Source organism: Pseudorasbora parva, chromosome 20, assembly GCF_024679245.1.
Source record: "Pseudorasbora parva isolate DD20220531a chromosome 20, ASM2467924v1, whole genome shotgun sequence".
Classification (NCBI taxonomy): Eukaryota; Metazoa; Chordata; class Actinopteri; order Cypriniformes; family Gobionidae; genus Pseudorasbora; species Pseudorasbora parva.
In genome coordinates this window covers 33,186,968-33,194,416 of record NC_090191.1, presented here as the reverse complement: position 1 = coordinate 33,194,416, position 7,449 = coordinate 33,186,968, and positions in this window count along the sequence as shown.

Below are 7,449 nucleotides of genomic sequence, written 5' to 3'. Positions count from 1 at the left end.
CGAATCCAGCCTCCGTCACGATTTAATGTGTGGAATTGATTCTATCAATTTTCGTTTCCAAGTTTGATTTTGAATGTAATGCGTATATTGATTTTATCAATAGGTTTGTTTCTAAGTTAGATTTCTCCGTTGTAATTCATTATAACATTTTATCCATAATACTAAGATGGTAATTTGTCCAAATTCATTTATTAATGCTACATTAATCATTTCCCATGTCAGTAGGAACAAAATAACCACCTTATTACTGCATCTAACCCCCTGTTACTTGACACTGATTGTCATTACATGCAATAAAACAAATAAACACAAACCACCAGTCTTCTTGGAGAACTAGATTTATTTACTATATACATATTTACAAAAATCTGGAAAAGTACTGAATTCACAGCATGGAACAACAAAATAATAGGCTATTGTTAATTAAATATATAGGTATATAAAAAGACGTTTATATGTACTGTACTTGCATATATAAATAAAAATATATAATAGCAAAATAATTTTATAAACAACAAAAAAATAGGCTATTGTTAATTAAATATATAGGTATATAAAAAATATATAGGTATATGTACTGTACTTGCATATATAAATAAAAATATATAATAGTTTTTTATAATAGTATATAATATGTTAAATAGTTATTATATATTTATATATTATAGTGTATGTATACATATCGTTATACATACTCACATATACACATACTTAATATTGTTTCCTCTACACATAAAACTTTAATAATAATAATAATAATAATCATACAATTTAAAAACAAGTGCACAGTATAATACTTTAGCATTAAATATGGCTGGAAGATAAAGAACAGAATGTATCACAGAAACAAGTGTGTTATTTTCTCATATTCTGTAACCACTGCTGCTTAGTGACCGTTTCTTTATTTGGGCAAAATATTTTGCCTTTGTACTGGCTATGGCCAGTTTCTTGTGTGCGAAATTGGCCACACTTTCTGCACGTATTTGATTTTACAGAGCGATTGTATGACCGCTTGGTTGGGGTGGCTGTGTCTTTTGCAGGTGGGTCAGAGGAAATTGCTCCAGGGTTAATGGCTGAACATGGGGCTGGGCAGGGCAACAGTAGCATCTGAGACCCAACAGGGGCAGTGGGTGTGTCAGGAAACAATGGGTGTGTTGCTGTCGGCTTTGGAAAAATTGTCCTTGGCTGGTGGAACGTGGCAGTTGGTGTGGCAGATGTGCAGGTTGATGAGGGCTGGATTTTCCTGAACTTCGTCTTTGCCTGTCCAGCTGTGTCTGGTGGCATCTGGTAGTGATGCAGCTGGTGGCTATATTGTGGAGGCACAACAGGCTGCACTCGTGCTGGAGGCAGAGCATCCAATGCCACTGGACGTGCCTCTGGAAGCTTCAACCCTTGCAACAGCACTGAGACCTCCTGACCCTTTAAACGTTCATTGTGCCACGTTGTAAGGGTCCTTTGGTTAACCTCCACTAGCTGAAGGGTTGTTTCGCTCATTACAGTTCCATTGCTCAAGATTAGCTGCCGAATTTTTCTATAATCTCGAAGAATGAGATCCCATCTGGACAGAGATTCTGTCCGCTGTTTTTTGGGGCTTCGGTGGATGTTACATAGCCTTATGAAGATTAATTCAACAAGGCGACAGCACTTAGGCCACTGTGCTGGAGAACCGCTAGAACCCAAAACACACCTCTTTGTGCTTTAGACGCCAGGAGTGAAGACAGCTTTCTTTTTAGGGGACCTAAAACGTCCTGTAAGCAGCCTGTCTTGATAACGAGCAGCATACATGACCTTGTCTTTATCAAATTGGTCCAGGTTCTGCCACAAACCCACAATGATCGCAGCTTGTTGGTTAGTAAGTGTGAGGCCCGTCTGTGTGCGCAGCTCTACCAGATACTCCGCCAACTCATCCACCCGGTCCATTCCAGGAATACAGTGCTCGTCAACAGCCTAAAAAAATATAACTGTTGGTTAGGTAATTACATGCTTTGTGAAATTTGTGAGTTTGTGAATTTGCTGCTTGAGGGTGAATGACTAAATGAGTAACAATTTGTCTAGAAAAGGAAATTTTACCATTGCTGAGGGCAGAGGTGCAGCTGATGGAGTCTGGACACAGGGCAGAGGTGCAGCGGGTGGAGCTGGGACACAGGGCAGAGGTGCAGCGGGTGGAGCTTGGACACAGGGCAGAGGTGCAGCGGGTGGAGCTTGGACACAGGGCAGAGGTGCAGCGGGTGGAGCTTGGACACAGGGCAGAGGTGCAGTGGGTGGAGCTTGGACACAGGGCAGAGGTGCAGTGGGTGGAGCTTGGACATAGGGCAGAGGTGCAGTGGGTGGAGCTTGGACATAGGGCAGAAGTGCAGCAGGTGAAGCTTGGACCAAGGGCAGAGGTGCAGTGGGTGGAGCTTGGACATAGGGCAGAAGTGCAGCAGGTGAAGCTTGGACCAAGGGCAGAGGTGCAGCGGGTGGAGCTTGTACCAAGGGCAGAGGTGCAGTGGGTGGAGCTTGGACATAGGGCAGAAGTGCAGCAGGTGAAGCTTGGACCAAGGGCAGAGGTGCAGTGGGTGGAGCTTGGACATAGGGCAGAGGTGCAGCGGGTGGAGCTTGGACATAGGGCAGAGGTGCAGCGGGTGGAGCTTGGACATAGGGCAGAGGTGCAGTGGGTGGAGCTTGGACACAGGGCAGAGGGGCAGCGAGTGGAGCTTGGACACAGGGCAGAGGTGCAGCGGGTGGAGCTTGGACACAGGGCAGAGGTGCAGTGGGTAGAACTGGTGGACTTGAAAGGAACAAGTCATCTGATGCCACAAGATTTGCCACTGTGGCTTCCTCTCCCAACAAATCAATGAAACCCTCATCCTCTTCCACTTGCTCCTCCACATTTATCTCCTCCAGCAACTGAGAGGTCCTGTCAGAGGTAGGGCACATGTCCTCCAGGGGCTGACTATTCTGCCTCAACAAGTACTGCACTCCAATGAGCTCCCCTGAGGAAATATTTGTAACAGAAAACATTTTAAAGGAAATGAATCAGAAAGGTTTATTCTGAAATGTAGTAAATATTTTTAAATAAATATTCAGCTTCTGCATAAACAAAAAATATGTAACTCAGAGGACATTGTAAAAAGACAGAATTACTCTATATTCTAGTATGTAATTTATTTTCCCTGAAACCTACAACAAAGAGTCCAGTATGCAAAAATTCTGATAGTATAATTTTTCTCTGATCTGTCAAAATGACATTATTGACCAAAATCACTTGCAGTTTTAACAAAAACATGCTACCTAGTGAACTGCATTGATCAAAATATGTTTACCTGTGTAAACTGCAGGTGGAGTGAAGCTAGTGACCAATTTCCTGCCATACAACTTATTGTAGTTCTCGTTGACAGAGTAAACCAGCTCCCCTGTGTAAGTACGCAGGGTTGAACCTCCACCTCCACCTGCAACAGCAGCTGCAGCCCGGTCCTGATTCCAGCGTAACAAACCTTCCAGGAGGTAAATCTGGAAGTTCAGGCTGTTTGCGCTATTCCCTAGAATAAGAAATAGAAAGCCAAACATTGTTTTAAGAAACTACAAAAGAGAAAATGCAATTGGTTTACTGCAAGTATATAAATAAACAGGAATTAGTGGCAAGATATGGTCTATTCTGTCATGACAAACCTGGAATAAATCTGTTTAGGTGGCAGTGAAATGATTCCAGGGAAGTGGAGCCTCTGGCACACCTATATGTCTTTAGAACAATCCCGCCCTTGTTTATGGTTCCAGTTTCCGTGTAGAGGGGCACATCTGGAGGGTCCTGAATACAGGTAATGTGCCGCCTCTGGACTTGCCAGATGTGCTGCATCCTTACACTGTCAAGGAGAGGAACACCAAGGGCGTCATTCCCCTTGCCACCCATGAGCTCTCTGATGAGCATATCAAGGAGGCGCATAGTTGTTTCCTCTCCTCGTGTTCTTCTCCTGCAGTGTTGGGCCAGCTCATCTTTGCTTATATGACGGTCAATCTCTGCCTCCGTCATTGCAGGCCAGCTCTGTTGGGTGAGTTGCTCCTTCTTTGCCCTTCTCAGCAGAGTGAGATCCCCTGCATCCCACTCAAAAATACATGACGACAACCTAGACATAAAAGTAGGATACAACTGGTGGGCATCAGTTGTGCACCCTACTGCCAGACGCCGCATAAAATGCCAAATGTCTAGGCGGATGATGATATTGGGCCAGCCACTGAACCTCCTCTTCAGTTTAGTCTCTCCCACTTCCTTGCAACAGTCACAGTCCACATATAAGATAGTGGGAGGATCAACACCAGCTCTCTGGTATCTCTCCACGAGTCCTGCAGCCATGAGGTCTAACCCAGCTCCTTCATTCGCAGTCAGGACACTCATCAGCACCTGACCTACCTCATTGCCAACTGAGGTAAGCCACTGTGCTGTGCCTTTCGCAGGCCCACTCAACTTCTTCGTGATCTGAAAGAAACAATAAACATAGTAAATAATACAACATACATTGAATGAGTAAAATGTACAAATAAAGCTCTTTTGGTCTAACAATACATTATAGATAATGGTACAGTCATTAAAGCAGCTCCTCTGACCTTCTTAGTTGAGTCCATTTTTAAAATCGATCCATATGTGGATGTAATGCTGGCCTTGATGTGATCAAGCCTGTTGAGGATGTCCTGACTGTAAACAGTGAGAAGCCATTTGTAGCTAGGTACTGGAACAAGTGGTGGCGGCTCCTGAAAGTGCAGTGGAAGCAGGCCAGGATTATCCAAAAAGGCCACACACATCGATGTGTACCGAGACACACGTTGTAACCACTCCTCAGTGTGGTTCTCCTTCAGCTGGCCGATGATCCTCACTGGGCCATTTCCCATGCCCCTCTCACGCAACAAACGAATAACTCGAATGTCACAGGCATACCTTGGAAAAAAGTAATCATTCAAGTATCTTATTATCAAGTATCTAATTATAGTAGTATATATTTATCAAAGGTAGCATATGAGCACATATGACTGCAAAGTAATTACTTGCGTGTGAGAATGATTCTAAATTCAGATCGATGGGCCAGGTCCAATTGCTGCAGCACAGCATGACTCCAGGACAGGTAGCTGGTTCTACACCTGGTACAGATCAGGGTCTCTGTCACCAGGTTGTAGTATCTGTCAATATCTAACACCTGTCGTACCCTCCTGTGCAGACCACCACCACACAGCTGATAACTGGCACAGGCAGGGTTAGTACACTGGAGTCGTACCTTCCATAGCCTATACGGCATCCAGAGCAAGAGTCGCTGTGAAAAAAATCTATCAGGTGTTGGGGCTTGGTGGTACAACAGGGCTGGTGGTGGGGGGTCATACCACAACTGAAGGTTTTCACGCAGCTCCTGCTTTCCTTTTGCGTTAACCCTAAAAAGTGCTTCCGACACCCACTTCTGGTCCTGCTGTGGCATTGTCTGTGGCCACAGTAGTGGGAGATCTGCAGGGTCTTCTGGCTGAGATGAGACCTGCTGATATTATCAAAAACACTGGTTTAAATAAGGGTTAGGCTAGGCCTAGGGTTAGGGTAGCCCTAACCTGCCTTAAATAATGCCTGTTTCACACATACTCTGTTTGCAGTGCGTATTTGTTTCCGTACCCATGTTAACCGGTTAGAGCGTTCACTATTTTTTTGCTGCACGCGCTGAATTAAAGGTCAGTGCATTGTTCGCAGTAAAATAAACATGCATTGATGCGGTGGACTTAAAGTCTACTCTGTTTCAAAGTCAACACATGGCCTTTTGCCTCGGGTAAAGCAAGGAAAATGTCCCTTACCTGGCATTTAGGTAAACAAAGAGACATAATGGAGAGCACTCGTCCTTTCTTGGAGGTGGAAAAACAAAGTTCTTTATGACCTGCAGGATTTCTTGTAAAAAAAATTTTTTTTAAAAGATTTAAAATTGAAAGAAATAACGAGAGACGACTTTTTTTTGTCTATTGTAAGTTCTAATTTAAAATGTTTGTCATTATATAAGCTATAGCCTATGTTTTGCCACTTGTGTAAGCAATATAATATATAAATATAAAGTTCTAGGCTATATAAATATAAAGTAATTAATTTAATATAACGTTTAAATGTTGTGCGTTTAAACATGACATCTATAAAAGAGTGTATACAAAGAGAATTGCAATGCTGACAAGCCATAGTCATTAACAACTTTTGGATTTGAAATAAAAAATTATGAATAAATGCTGTGTTTGTAGTACTCAACTGCGGTTAAGTTGCGCACTGCAAACGTGGCATATGTGAAAGCACAATAGCAGGCACTGCTCCTGCATCGCATACGTACTGCAGCACGCACTGCATATGAACTGCAGTCGGAGTATGTGTGAAGCAGGCGTAAGAGAGCATTAAATGATGAAGGCATGTTTGTATTTTGAATGACATCTTACTGGGCCCCTCACAACAGCAGACTCAGAATTAGTTGATGGTGTTGCTGTTTCTTTGATCCGCTGTGATCTCTGAGCTGGAGGAAGGAAGAAGGATGAGGAGGACTGAATGACAGGCCGATGGGGTTTGGGGGATGGAGGAGAAGGAGGAGGAGGAGGAGGACAAGGATGAGAGGGTGGGCATGAAGCTGCGGCTGAACTGGTCTGTGGAGTCAAACATTATGAATAATCTATTAAGGGGATCGCAAAATGTTTTTTTATTAAACAAAATTATGTAGTGATAAAGTGATGTCTAACTAATTCTTTCATATTAACCTGAGATGTTTTCCTCTGAATGTTCAAATTAGGTTTGGCTGCTGCCACATGTGAGCCTCCAAACCTTGACTTTTCAAACTGAAAAGGTTTGTCATAGTTAGTGATAACAAAACCTGTAACACTATAGGAAAAGTTTGAGATATTTCAATGTCTGCCGTAAGGTCTGCTTACCATTGACAATGTCAGTTTGGCCATCTTTGCAGGACGTGCCACATCACTGGAGGGTGTACTTTGGGCAGGGGTGCTCTGTGATGCCTCCACTGTGACTGGTGGATGAACCTGTGATACATGCTTATAAGATATACCAGGGACATAATATTATACAGTATTCATAATATGACTTTAGACATAAAGACAAATTGATATTGCAAACACATCTATTTATGCAACTTGAACTAGGCTAATTGGAGTTACCTTGTGAAATCCACAAATACACTTTTGTGCTTCCTTCATAAGGGTGGTCTGCCCCCTCATTTGCAGAGGGCACTTTTCTATCTATGAACATAAATATAAAGTATAGCTGTGACACTGTTGTACACATTATTTCAAGACACCCATGTCATCATAATTATAACCATATTACATTGTATTTACATTGTAAATAATTACTTATTCATACATATAAAAAAAATAGCACAATGTATTATCACAAAAGTTTATTAGTTTGCTCATGAATCTAGCTGCATAATTTACCTTCTGATATAACTCATGCCATCTTTT